Below are 14,506 nucleotides of genomic sequence, written 5' to 3' on the forward strand. Positions count from 1 at the left end.
AGAATTGGGCAGTTCCTGTTTAGTTTTATCCCCTTAAGACTTCCATCCTCTATTGCTTTGTTCATCATCCAAGAGAGAACATTGGTTATCAGTATGAATAGATAGGGAGATAACGGGTCTCCTTGTCGAATACCCCGTGTTGGGGTGAAATACTCTGTTGACTCTCCATTTACTTTCACATTATAAGTGACTGTTGTCACACATTGCATGATTAAATGGACCCATTGTTCACTAAAGCCCATATGTATCATACTCAGCTGAAGAAAGTCCCACTCCACCCTGTCATATGCTTTCTGCATGTCTAGCTTCAATATTGCTTGAAATTTCTTGTTTCTCTTCTTTACCCTCATTTGATGCAACACCTCTTGAACAATGAGGATGTTGTCTTGTATTTGCCTACCTTGGACAAAGGCACTCTGTTCTTGTTCAATGATCTGTGGTAGCCAGGGCTTTAATCTGTTTGCCAATACCTTTGAGATTATTTTATAGCTGAAGTTACATAAGCTGATTGGTCGGAACTGGCTGATGCTTTCTGGATTTTTAATCTTCGGTATAAGTGCAATGTGTGTTTTGTTGAGGATGGGGTCAAGAGTACCTGATTCGAAGAAGTTACGGACTAACAGCATCACTTCCCCTTGTATATCATCCCGAAATGCTGGTAAAATTGCCCATTTAGACCGTCTGGTCTGGAGCCTTTAGAGTGCCAAGCTGAAACACAGCCTCTTTTACTTCTTCGGGTGAAATGGTTGCCATCAAATCTGCATTCATCTCTGATGTCACTACTTTCTTGCATTGGTTAAGGATGGGTTGAATATTCCTGGAGCCCACTGATTCATAGAGGGAGTGATAATAATCTACTATATGTCGTTTAAGCATCTTTGGGTCTCTCGCTCCAATTCTGGTCATCAATCTTCAACATTGTGATTTTGTTTCGTTGCCGTCTTTGAACTACTGTGGCATGGAAATATTTAGTGTTTCTATCCCCCATTGGAGCCAATTAATCCGGATCTAAGTCCCCAATACATTTCTTCTGTCTCCATAGTTGGTCTATTCTCTCTTTAATCTGCTGCATTTCTTGTTTGCTGGAATATTCATTTTTGCTGTTTGTGAGTTCCGTGAGTCTTCTCTTCAGTGCTTTTATTTGGGAAGCTGCATTAGAGAATTTCTGTTTACTCCATTTCTCTAGCTCTTACGTGACTTGGTGGATTTTCCATGAGAACTTTGTGATGATGGTCATTTGTTGACTATCCATAATGACATCTCTGCACTCTTTTCTTCGAGCCAATATGATTCAAATCTGAATTCCCTCTTTCTTTTGCTATGAACGGGGTGAAGTGATAGTAGGAGGGGGCTATGATCCGAGCCAACCGCTGGTAACGCCAGAACTTCAGCATTTGGGAAGGTAACTCTCCATTCCATTGTACATACCGCTCTATCTAAGCGTTTTTTCACGTTTTCTTCTCCTCCTCTATTGTTAGTCCATGTGTAGTTGCACCCTTTACTCTCCATATCCATGAAAGAGCATTCATTTAACATATCTCGAAAGGCTGCAATGCGATAGTAGTCTGCTTCCTTTTTTCCTTCCTTCTCCCAGTTGTACAAAATATCGTTAAAGTCCCCCATACATAGCCATGGAAGTCTGTTAGATGTGGAAAAGCAGCAAAGCTGTTGCCACAATTGAGTTCTCTCCTGGAAGTTTGTTGAGGCGTGAAGGAAAGTAATCCTCATGTTTTGGCCACTTGTGGGATCCTCACATTCTGTATCTATAAAGTGATGTGAACTACATCTCACTTTTACTTGATATTCCTCTCTCCATAACAAAGCCAAACCACCCGCAATTCCTCTTGGCTGTATCAAGAAAGACTGTTGGTAATTAAGTCGCTTTTTCACCCTTTCCACCATCTCCTCCTTGTTTTTGGTTTCCATTAAGAACACCATACTAGGCCTTTCAAGAGCCACTAGGGCTCTGAGCTCCTGGAACGTCAGGGGGTTGCCCACCCCACGGTTCGACTCAATATCCTCATGATGTCTCCGGTGGCTTATTAGGGCTAGCCACCAAAGCCCATTCTTTCCCTTCTTTCACCAGCTGGATAGGAGTCTCTAATAACTCCATTTCATCGATGAGTTGCAGGCTCGCTTCCTCAGCCTTCTTCTGTTTTTTTGCTCTTATAATTTTGGATCCCTTTTCGTTGCTTCCTCCTGTTTCGATCGAGTCCTTCATCGTAGAATCTAGCAAGTATAGCGGTTGTTTCCCTTTCCCTGTTTTGCCTGCTGTCTCTCCTCTCTCTTCTTCTCTGAGCTCATTGGATAATGGATTTTCTGCCCTTTTTTTGCTACGAATAGGGCCAGCAGCATTTTCTGGTTCTTTCCTTCCCACAATCTGAAGAGTAGGTGATTGAATGGGGGTTTCAGGTATGTATTCCTCTTCTTCTTGAGTTAAGACAATGTTGCCATAGAAGGCTTCCCAATGAGGACTTTTTGTCCTTACCTCCGCTTTGAGCCAAGGCCCATATTTCCCTGGCCTGTTTTCTGCCCATTCTGTTTTCTCATAAGGAACTTCTTCACAATAGGAAGCATAATGCCCTAGTCGTCCACAGGAATAGCAATAATGAGGGAGCCTTTCATATTTAAACTCCACCCATATCTGTTTTGCTCCAATCTTCACTAGAGCCCCTGTTTTAAGAGGAGCCGATAGTGAAATTTCAACTCTTGCTTTCCCCGTTTTATTTGGCACATTTCCTCTGTTTTCTAGCTGAATTTCTTTCACTTTTCCCACTTTTCCAGCAACATCAGCATATACTTCCTCTAATATCCATCCAGGAGGCAGCCCTATAATATGGATCCAGAAGTCATAGTGCAAGAAATCATAGCAGTGTTCAGGTATGTTTGGTTCGCATTGCTTGAGTACCAGCAAGTTACTTGCGAAAGACCAAGGGCCAGATTTTAGAACTCGCTCTTTGTCCGCTTCAGTTTCAAAGACAAAAGAGAAAGACCCAGGTTCCTTTTGGGAAATATCCACTGCATCGGCTCTCCACGCCTTTTTCATCGTGTTGCAGAAAGCAGGAAAGTTAACATTCGGCTTCGATAATAGTTTCCCGAATAAAGTATGTTTGCATTCAACAATCTTATTCAGTGGGGCTTCCTCCCTAACAGGAACGACATCATCTTCAGACCATAAATGCCCTAGACTTCTGCATAGGGCAGCAATACGGAGCTGGTTTTCCTCCTGACTGTCCATTCTAACTCTTGTTGTTGCAGAATCAAGGGTTGGTGATAACGTACCTGCTGTTGAAGTGTTCGTTAGTTCGGATCGAAGGGAGCTCGAGCATGATGGGTTGGTTCTCGGATTCTTGGAATGATGGAACAGTAGCCGCTTCCATTTACCGCGTTGTTGGCGGGTGGTTCAGTAAGGAAGAAGGAAGATGGAGCACGATCATCACTCGAAGACCCTCGATTTCTAGGTTTTTGGGGGTTGTCGTGGTCTAGGGTTTGGAAGGGGGAAACGGAGTTTTGTGTAATGGGTATACTGATTTCAAGGGTTTGGAGTGGATGGGTTTTCCTTTCTGGGAGACTGTAATCGTAAGTTTTAGGGTTTGGTGTGGCTGCTATCACCTTGGGGGATAGGGAAAAAACTCCATTGAAGGAGAGGAGCCTCTACCATTGTAGAGAGAAAATTTGAAATGTTGAAATGTTGTATAGATGCTTTTGCTCTATCGTATTTCTTAGTTCAATAATGGAAAATCATGTTAGAGCCGGGAGTCTTTCATTAGAGAGCCCAGCCTACAGCTTATGCTTCATGGGTCGGACCTGTTTGGTACCGGAACCACTCAAAGCCGGATGTTCACGGTCCATCACTCATTTAAGATTTCCTCTCATTAGGCACACTCAATTTTCCTCGGTTCTTTTAAATCCATACACATCGGATTCACATGCAATGGGTAGTGTTAAGATATAAAATATATAGAAGTCTTGAAGTAAGGAAAGGAAATAGCTCAACGTGAAATGGAAGAGATTCACTTAAACAATCCGCTTAGAAGGTATTTAGGGCTTTTGCAAAGAGTCTCTCGCATTGATTTGGAGGTGGGATCAAACAAGAGTTTGATGGGTTCAGTTGCCCAAAATTCAAGGAGCAGTTAGATCAGACACCTAGAAACTTATGAGCAGTTCAAGTTGAATGGGCTTGAGGAAGCTTTTATAGAAAGAACACAAATAAATAAATAAATAAAATCATTGAGCCTCAAAGCTCTACAGATACCTAAAACGTCATAGAGACAAATATTGTGAAATATATTTTTAGAAAACTATATGTTAGTTTGGAAAAACAAACTTGATGGTTAAGTTACCGATTAGATTTCAAAAATTCGTCTCTTTTGATTTAAATTTGAAAAGAAAAATATGATATCATGAAACTAAATTTTAACTAATACATATTATTGAACGACTCACCACCGTAAAATTGACCATTAAGTTTGAAGTTTAAAGATAGCACTTGAGGAAGTTGAACAGTGGAGCTGACAAAAGAAAAGGAAAAAAAAATCTGATTTATTTTAAAGATAAACAGAACGACGAGAAAAATAATAAAAATTTAATAATAAACAAAACAATGTCATTTTACTTAATATTTTCCACATTAGACACCGGTCATATCACGTAGGACGGTTAGTGATAACTAGACCGTCACGTCAACATTTTTATGCAAAAATTAATCATAATGACTATATTGAATTTCGTGAAAGTGTCATTTTACTACATCCCATGCAATAGTTTTCCAAGGTTATTTATGCCAAAACTCACAAACTAATTCATTCAAGAGATTGCTGAGTTGTGTGATAAAAACTTGCCATAAATAAAAAGGTCTGATTAAACAGTCCGGATTGAAAGAAGATTCTGCATTTGGTTTTTAAGGAATTTTGCCGGAAGTTTGCATTGGATAATATGGAAATAACTACTAGAAAGTACAAGTTCGAACGTAGAGCATCATAAATTGGAGAAAACTCGGCCACAACACGATGGTTGAAATGAACAAAAACAAGAGAAATGGCATTGTCAAGAAGTTTTTGAATCCGTTTCTTTAGTAAGCTTGTCATATCCATTTGAATGTTATTCGAAAGACTTAACAAGAGTGACAAATTCATTTGTCTTAAGAGAGAAATAGTTGTATATAGAGTGAATGCCTTTGTCTAAGTGAGAGACAAAGTGTGCAAAAGACTCGTTGTACCTAAAGATGTGGTTTATTATCTAGTGAAAGAATTTATCGTGCTATGCTTACAAAGTGTGAAAACAATTGTTGGTGGGTCCAATAGTAACCAAGTCTATAGTAGGATTACTGTAGAAGGAAGTTTGGTTCTTCAAGGTGACCAGGGATGCGTTTGGTAATCATTCAACTCCTAAAATAATTTATACTTAGAAATGATTATTTTTTATTATATTTCTAAGAACAATTTCTGAGCATTTGAATGCTTTTGGTAACTGCCCAAAATCTTTATTCCCAAAGTAGAAATGTGTTTGGTAGAACTCTTAAATTTTTGTATTTCTTTTAGTCTTTGATACTTTTATTATATTTCTCTCTTTTTTTTTCTTCTTTTTCTTTTTCTTTTCTTTTCTTTTAGATTTTATTACGGAATTTTTGCCCATCGGAGAATATTAGTGCTTAAATGAAAACATAATATCACATCATATCCTGATGAAAGAATTACTGAGCAGTTTCACCGAATGTGAATTGATTCATGTTAGGAGAAACAAAAATTCAAAAGCCAATGAATTAGCTCAAATGGAATCCGGTTATAAAATACCGAAGGAGCTTGCAAGCATATAATTATGCAAGTAAAAATGTTACCTTTGATAGACAATAGAGTGATGGCGGCACCAAGTTATGTAGTCGAACTGCAAGATGGTTAAGATAAATAGGATTGGAGAACTCCTTTTGCATATTATTTGAAAAATCCAATTGTCAATGATAAAAATTGTAAACGACAGGTGATGAAGTACTTGTTGATAGACAATGAATTATACCAAAGAATAGTAGATGGCCTGATACTAAAATGTTTAGGGAAGCAAGAGTCAATGCTCGTAATGGCTGAAGTAAATGAAGGAATTTGTGGCGCACACCAAGCTGGGATTAAGATGAAATGGTTGTTGCATCGCCATGGATACTTTGGGCCAACTATTACGAAGGATTGCATTAATTATGCTAAAGGTTGTGACCCTTGTCAAAAACATAGTCCACTTCAACACATACCTACTACGACAATGAGACCCATTATTAAACCGTGGCTGTTTCAAGGTTGGGCAATGGATATAATAAGTAAGATTTACACCTTCATCAAAAAAGCATAGTTTTATCTTAGTGGCAACAGACTACTTTACAAAATGGGTAGAAGTGGCTTCTTATAAGAACGTAACGCAAAAGGTCATTAGGGAGTTCATCGAAGAACGAATCGTCCATTGATTTGGAATTCCTGAGTCGATCACGACTAACCAAGGAATGGTGTTCACTGGGCATGAGATGTTAATGTTTTTGAAGTCCAAAGGCATCAAAATGGTACATTTGACACCTTATTATGCTAAGGCTAATGGTCAAGCTGAGGTTTCAAATAAGATCATTATTAATCTTATTTAGAAGCATTGAGAAGAGAACCCACGGTAATGGGATTCGTTATTATCTACAGTGTTATGGCCATATTGAACATCAAAAAGATCAAGTACTAAAGTTAGCCCTTATATGCTAACATATGGATAGGAGGCCATCCTACAAGCTAAGATAACGATGCAATCACTTAGGGTAAGATTGCAAGATGACCTATCAAAGGAAGAATATAATGAGTTAATATATGCCAATGTGGATGACCTTGGTGAAAGTAGGACTTTGGCACTAGAAAATTTTGTTGCCCAGAAGCAAAGGGTCGCCAAAGCATACAATAAGCACGTCAAGCCCAAGTATTTCAACATCGATAACTTGGTCTAGACCACCATCTTACCTATGAATGCTGATAACGAAAAGTTTGGGAAATGGTCATCATCTTGGGAAGGCCCATATTTAGTTAGTAAAGCTCAAACTGGAAATGCGTATTGATTGATGGACTAAGGTGGAAAAGAGTTCCAACAATCGATTAGTGGCAAGTTCCTGAAGAAATATTATTCGACTGTGGGAGATGCGAGAAGTATAAGAAAATGGAAGGTCAGAAATTTTCCAAAAACACTTTTTTTTATTCATTTCTTACATTTCTCTCTCTCTCTCTCTCTCTCTCTCTCTCTCTCTCTCTCTCTCTCTCTCTCTCTCTCTCTCTTTCTTCTCTCCTTTCCTTCTTCCTTCTTTCTTCCTTCCTTCTTTCCTCCATTCCTACTCCTCCACTCTTGAACTCGCCCTACTCCAACCCACTCAAGCCAAGATGCTACCAAACGGTGACCACGAAGTGGTGCAGCTATGACTCTAGGTGATCGTTGGCTTGCTTGGCATGCTCTTTAGGCTTCTGTAGCTTGTCCATCTCCTTCTCAAGGGCATCTTTCTCTTGCTTCAAGCACTGGAAAAGGAGCAATTGTTCTTCAACCAGCTCGCCAACCTTTTCGAGCAAGGCCTAAACATTTTTAGTGTTAGAGTCCACATAAGAAAGGGATCTAGCCAGCATGGGTTCATTGATCTCAAACTCAATTCGCTCACCAAGAGCCAGCCCTCTTTCCAGTTTCCTCTTCACTGTCTTTACCCTATTGGACACCATTCTTTGGAATTTGGACATTTGAGTATGAATGGCATGAAAGGTCCCTTGCACCTCTGTCAGTTTGCGATAGACCAAGTCAGCGTTCTCGATCTCCTCCTTCTTCCTCCAGTATTCATGTTCAGCATTATCGAGGCAACGATGTCCCCTATGTTGGACTGGAAACTTTCAATACCATTATTAAAAGTTACCATGAATTCCTTATAGTCAGCAAGGAATGGATGGCCTTCAGGAAGATTATTCGACACGGCATGGGTTGCAAGGTTCTTCAGCCTCTCGAGGAAACCTGGCTTTGAAGTCAGCAGATTATATGTAAAGCAGAGGTAGGGAGCAGTTCTCTCCATAAGGCAAGGAAGTGACGATCGAAAGGGAGAGAAGAGAAAGAGGTTGAACGTTGTAAGGGATTCGAAGGTTGAGATGACGGATGGGGTCCCATCACTATTGACCACACTATTTATAGGCCAAGTCTGGAAGTCGAACGGCCACAACCTTTCATGAACCAACGTGACCAAGGGTGAAGGTGTGTAGTTGCAGCACAGCCGAGAAAGTAGGAGTTCGTGCATTGTGGGATAGTGGATTGATACGATCCACGTAATTAAGGCTATATTGGAAATCGAAGTGACATGATGATTGGCTAATATAGATGGTACACATCCGTTGAAGTGTTGAAATGAACAAGGAGCTGGAGTTCATTAAATGTGATGAAGATTGCCGACTGTAAATGATTCGCATGAATCTTGGTTCATGATGAAGGAATAGGATGTGTGTGACATGGTTTGATATGACTAAGAATAGTCTTAAGGGCTTCTTCATATGGACTCTCAAATGAGAAAGAAATCCACCAGCTAGTATATTCTACTATGACCCCTAGAGAAGGTTGAAAAGTTTCGAAATATGGGAAAAATCAGTCCCGCATTGCTACGGTGATTCGAGAATAGCAAACAAAAGGTTCATCTTTATTGAATTATACTTCTTCCTATTCATCAAAGTGTATTCCATGGATTAGGCAATTAGCATTGGTACATTCTGGTAAAGACCGAATTGCCCAACATAGTATTGCAGAGAGTAAGCCTCAAATTCATGGTAGAACCTCTCCTTGGTACATAGTCATACAGGACAATCAACTCAGCTGGAATAAGCACATTTAACCAGAATGCACTGAGGTCATCCAGATACTCAGTGTTTTCATAGAAAAGATAATAGAATTCAAGAGCGTCGTAAAGAAAGGAGTCAACATGATCATGATCAAAGTTCAATATCTCCCGGAGGAAGTATACAAATGAGGAAGTTCCATCAGGTGCTTTCCTAAGAGATAAGGCAAGCAGTCGACAACCTAGACTTTGGGGTTTTGATTATTTAGATTTCGATGAATCGAATGGAAGAGTACGAAGGATTTTCCTAAACAAAAAAGGAAAGTAAAGGGCCATCCATGCTTGCAAAATCCAAAATGGACTAGACAAAACCCCAGTCTCTTTTGATGACATCGAAAAGGCAACACGGGTTAAACTCCTCTATAAAACAACCAAAATAAGTGGACCAAAGGCTACTTTCTTTCCTCTTGCAAGGTTGGCAGCAAGTCTAAAGAAATCTTTTGAGACTTTGAGAGCTGGATTAAAAAATATATATTTCAACAACCAATAAAGCAAGAAACTAGTTTGCTCTTTGAAAAGAACAAGACCCAAAATCTCACAACATTCATCAAGAAAAGTACTGTAAGCAAGGACGTCATTGGGAATATGTAAGTTTTCTAGGGTTTTCATGTTGGCTACTAGGATGCTATCGGAAACAAATCCAGAAATGGTAAATATGTCCAAGAGGGTCACAAACATGAGTCCCAAGGGAAAAAGAAGCAATTAGTTGATGGGGACCAAAAGTAGACAGTAAATTCCAATAAACCTCTATTTAAATCATGGGCCATGCTAATCTCAAATGGCATCCAATGCCATTTCAACACTGGCATTCTTCCACATTAGACAGGTAGGCATGTCATTATGTAGTCGTCGATACGAGGTATAGAAACTCTCCTCAAATAAATGAAAACTTCAAAACTTGGTAGGTGCGGATGTCTTGATGCCTTTGATGGAGGGATATTGTATCGGAAGCTTCTTGTTCCTTTTAGTAAGAAAGCATGGTTTGAGAGGCGGAGGAACATGATTGTGATCCAGAAGGGCAAGCCCCAGAAGTAATGCCTCTTTATTCTCTTCTGCAACGCTCAGTGGTTGAAATCGATAGTAGCTGACCTCTTCTATGTGGAATAGCGATCGAAGTTCAAAATATAAGATGTAGGTTCAAATTTAGGAGCTTCAATAGCCATAGAAAACTTATGAGCAGAACACAAAGGGTTTAGGGTTTAAGGAAGAAGACAAAGTATAAAAGAGATGAAGGAGTGAATTCTTTTGCCGGAATAGGAGATGACAATTCAAAAATTAAGAATATATGCCAAAAAACTGAAGCGACGTGTCGAGATGCAATGAGAGCCGTTGGTTCGTATTGGTTACGAATGTATCAGAAAATAGAAAGGTATAATGATCATTTGAGGCATATTACACGGAGAACGAGGTATTTCCTTAAAAAAAACTAATTTTCAATTTATATTTTTTGAAAGGGGGCATAAGTTGACACCCAAAAATACCCCTATGGGCACGTGAAAGGCACACGGGATGGAAAGCCTTGAAACAGTCATCGCAACCATATATGGGCTATAATTTATCAGCCCAACCCACGAATAATTATATGGGAAAAGACAATTAAGGATTTGAAGAAATTTCAAGCTAAATTTCGACAAGACAATGACAAGGAATGACACGATGGAGCAGCAGAGTACCACGTGTCAAAGCCAAAGATGAAAGATGGAAATACATCCTTGGCGGTGAAAATAGGCAGGAATAGGTTCAAAGGCACTAAGGGTGCATTTGGGAACCACTTCCCAAAGCTCTTTGGGGGTCCAAAGCCCCTTGGGCCAAAATAAAGGTGTTTGGCAAAAAACTTTGGAATGAACTTAATGGCAAAGCGAGTATTTTTAAGACTGAAAGCCCAAGGCAGGTGAAGACTGCCTTGGGCTTTCAGCTTTCTCAAAGATACCCACGCGACATTGTTCACTTTTTTTTCCAAAATTGTCCTCATGAATTTTTTGTTTTTCCGATGCATGTCCTTGGATGAAACACTGTTCATCTTCTCCGAGCCGACAAGCAACCGCTACGAGAGACGCCACGACCTAGCGATCGTCGTCGGAGAGTCGGGCGACCTCCGCGAGTGCGGCGTTGCTGGAGACCGTCGCTTGCCCGAACCGCAACCTTCGCACGAAGCTCGCCGGGGCCGCGCGACCCATTTGATCACAAATCTGGTGGTTGCAACCAGATCTGGTGCCAAGGGCTCAAGCGGCGACCAAATCTGGGTCACGCGACCTCGCCGCCCCGGATCTAGGTCGCGGCGACGTCGTGCAAGGGCAGCGAGGTCGCGCGACCCTGCTACGACCCAGATCTGGGGTGGCGAGGTCCTCCCGCGACCTCGATGCCGACCTCGCCGCCCTGAATCTAGGTCGCTGGAGGTCGAGGCGACATCGTGCGACGCACACGACCTTGCCACCCTAGATCCGGGGTCGCTAGAGGTCGCGACGATGTTGTGCGACCTCGCCACCCTAGATCCGGGATCGCCGAAGGTCACCAACAGTCGCCGAAGGTCACCGGAGGTCGCCAACGGCCGTTGCCCTTGCCAGTCAATTTTTTTTTATTTTTCTTTTAATAATTTTTTTTACCACAAAACTCCTTTGTAAATGTAATTCCCCAAACACCATTTTACTCAAAGTACTTCACAAAGGGCTTTCAAAGTACAATTTACCAAACACAGTTTTGCATTTTGGAAAACACCTTTAACTCAAAGGTTTTTGCATTTCCCTAAAGACTTTTCACAAAAGTGGTTCCCAAACGCACGGTTAATCGTACTGCAACTTTTTACGTAAGGCAGAGTTTGGTTTTTGGCGGTGATAGTGGAAAAGTCCTAAACTCAAAAGGAAAACAATTAAATGCTTGCTAGGCCAGCCATGACAAAGTTGTAGAACAGGCACGGATAAGGCGGTTCAACCCAAAACGTGGAGTGATTCTTTAGGAGGTAACCAACCTTTGACGGTTACCAAGTCAGCCTATAAATACCATTAGTCATCCAACAAAGAAGCCCCCCAAACAACACACCAAACTACTTTCTATTATCTTTATCTTTTCCTAGTCTAGCCTAGCTGTAGCTTAAGATTTCCATAGTAGATTCAATTCCGGCGAGCGTCTATATCCTAGGAAGTACCGTCAATTAAATTCGAGTGCTAACCATTGTCCAATGTCGTTGATTAGATTTCAACATTTGTGTCCTCAATTCCATCTAAAGGCAATATTCATTAGATGTTGCATCTGCTCAGCATTGTTGATTAAATTCCAACACTGTGTTTATGCGCGTCTAGAGATGGTGCATACTAGGTGTGGTTACCATCATCTAGCATCATTGATTAGATTCTAACATTGTATCCTCATATCCATCTTAAATTGTGGTCTACTAGGTGTTGTCTTTACTATCCAACATCGTCGATTTGATTCCAGCGTTGTGTCATCAAACTTAGTAGGAAGCTGTGCTTTACTAGGGATCTTGTCCATACCCAGCCTTGTCGAAAGGCCTTCGATATTGTACAGACCATTTCAATTTTAATGAGATTTCGTTATTGCATAAAGTGAGTTTGGATGATGTTATTAATGAGGTTTCAACACTAATTATTTACGGTATGATATGTGCGGCAAGCTAACAACTTCTTTAGTTTTGAGATTAAAAGATGTTTTGTCTCTTTCGCATTTGACCCTCTTTGTCCAAAGTTAACACAGAACCCAAGTCTCCTTTAATAAAAACCTAAATACAACACTTGATAAAAGATACTTCATTACGAGATCCAAAACTAATGAAACAATGTCCTATGAAGTGAGAAAAGAAAATGAGGCCGATAAGAAAAAGACGAAGTCATTCTCGACTTTTGGATCCCAGGGACTCTTATCTTGTGCAGATTTCATTGTCTCTTTGATGATCAAATGTACATCAAAGACATCAACCATACAGATCCCGCATCATAAGCTCTTCGTCCTTCCAATAATTGTACACTAGTTGAAAGAGCGTGATATTTCCCTAGACCTCCTATAACAAAGATCGAAACACTCTTTCTTGGAGGTGGGATCGGTCCCATCTTTATCCTCTTCTCTACCAATTAGTTCGCGCTCACGCACGAAACAGCGAGCTTTCCTCCTCCTACCAACGGCCAACTGTTCTCTAACTCGGACGTCTATCTAAATGGAACTTCTTATGACTTGCAATTCTTTCTGATTTCTCCATGAAATAAATAAATAAATAGATACTATTTCACTTCATGAAATTTTCTGTATCAATTTAGGAAAACAGTAACGCCCTTTCCTTTGTTATTGCAAAATGCAAAGGTTGATGACCATCTTGAGAATTACGATCTTTCAAACCTCTGCACCCATCTCGATTTCTAGTTAATTATACAAAATTGGATGTTAAGAGCTCATTTTGTCTCTGTTTAAATCACCTTACCTTTTTGCTTATAAAGAATGAACCAAATTGAGAATTACGATTTTGAGATCTTTATTTCGGACCTTAGCACCCTAATTCGTATCTTCCGTTAAATCACCTTTTTCTTACTTATGCTCCACATATTTGGGAATACCCACATGGCTTTTGCTTACGTCCATTGCTTCCAAGACAGTCAAAAGGACACATTCCTCCTCTCACCTACCACACCATAAGACTGGATATTTATTACAATTTCTCTTAAACCTTGACAAAAATGAAGATCAATCATCGAATCTCTGCCACCGCAACAGAAAAATAAAAAAAGTGAAATCTCCGCGGATTTTGATGACCAGTGTCATCCGATGACACCATTCCTTGTTTTATTTTTCAATGGTATTCCCCTGACACTGGACTTGGACGCTTGGGCACTGATTGGTTTCCTTTAGTCCCAAATACGTGATGGAACGTGCACAATATTTTCCCAGTCTACACCTCTTTCTCTTTCACACCTCTTTTTCAAAGCGGGACGCCAAGCGATTCTCAATCTCTTCATGAAGGTGAGGCAGCGCATCCCATCTGGCAAAGATGTCAAGCCTGGACAATCCATATTCTCAAGCTTTTGGAGTGAAGAGAAATTGTCAATTCATTCCAAAAGTATTGTCAGATTCTCACAGCAACGAACAAAGAGATTGTAAAGCAATGACATGTTGAATACCATCAAATAACACCGTGAGTTTTGGAAGTTGTCCAATTTCGTGAGAGAATGCCACTAGGCGTCATGCTCATCGTCGTGGCTCAACAAATCGAGTTCTTCACAATCCCAAATGTCAAGGTGCTAGAGTGCAGATAGGTATTGCATGCAATGAGAGAGACTCCTTAGTTTGATGCAACTGAAGAGGGTCCTGGACTCAAGGAGTTGAAAGAGACTACATCATCAAGTGCACCCGCCACGATAGAAAATTTAAGATAGTCCAATTTAGGGAGAGGGATGAATGGGGATACCATTGTTGTTTTTGATGGACAATGTGGAACGGCCATCGCTAGTTGCTCCCACCACTTCGCGCTACCTCCATATAAGTTTTAGACTTCTTTTAAGGGAAATAGTCGCACCGTTTTTAGGTGAGGACAACTTAATACATGCACGGAGCAAAGTTTTGGGAATGATGATTGTAAATCCGCATTGCCAATGATCTTGATTTTTCTCCCATCAATTGTCTTCTTCTCCACCATCCTTTAAG

At 40.4% G+C, this 14,506-nt stretch overlaps 1 long non-coding RNA gene across 1 annotated transcript; it reads left to right on the forward strand.

Moving 5' to 3' along the window:
* Positions 1-1,327: 1,327 nt before the first annotated feature.
* Positions 1,328-3,651, forward strand: LOC104425594. Its single transcript, XR_005545309.1, has 4 exons — positions 1,328-1,402; positions 2,344-2,412; positions 2,785-2,880; positions 3,259-3,651. It is a non-coding gene; the product is annotated as an uncharacterized LOC104425594 (long non-coding RNA).
* The last annotated feature ends 10,855 nt before the right edge of the window (positions 3,652-14,506 follow it).

This window comes from Eucalyptus grandis, chromosome 8 (assembly GCF_016545825.1).
Source record: "Eucalyptus grandis isolate ANBG69807.140 chromosome 8, ASM1654582v1, whole genome shotgun sequence".
NCBI lineage: Eukaryota > Viridiplantae > Streptophyta > Magnoliopsida > Myrtales > Myrtaceae > Eucalyptus > Eucalyptus grandis.